The 370-nt window shown below is 40.8% G+C and overlaps 1 pseudogene; it reads left to right on the plus strand.

Moving 5' to 3' along the window:
- The first annotated feature begins 102 nt into the window (after positions 1-102).
- Positions 103-370, plus strand: part of LOC113341213 — an 894-nt pseudogene continuing 626 nt past the window's right edge.

Here is a 370-nt window from a genome sequence, read left to right on the forward strand (position 1 = left end):
TAATAACATTGTACAGTTAAATCAATAATAGTGGATTCTGTTAAAGGCTATTCTTCTCTTCTTTAGTTAAACCTAAGTTTCAGTAAACTTGTCTCTCTCAATATGGGTAAGGAGAAGGTTCACATCAACATTGTTGTCATTGGACATGCCGACTCTGGAAAATCGACCACCACTGGTCACTTGATCTACAAGCTTGGAGGTATTGACAAGCGTGTGATCGAGAGGTTCGAGAAAGAGGCTGCTGAGATTAACAAGAGGTCATTCAAGTACGCATGGGTTCTTGACAAGCTTAAGGCTGAACGTGAGCGTGGTATTACCATTGATATTGCCTTGTGGAAGTTTGAGACCACCAAGTACTACTGCACAGTTA

Source organism: Papaver somniferum, unplaced genomic scaffold (assembly GCF_003573695.1).
Source record: "Papaver somniferum cultivar HN1 unplaced genomic scaffold, ASM357369v1 unplaced-scaffold_25480, whole genome shotgun sequence".
NCBI lineage: Eukaryota > Viridiplantae > Streptophyta > Magnoliopsida > Ranunculales > Papaveraceae > Papaver > Papaver somniferum.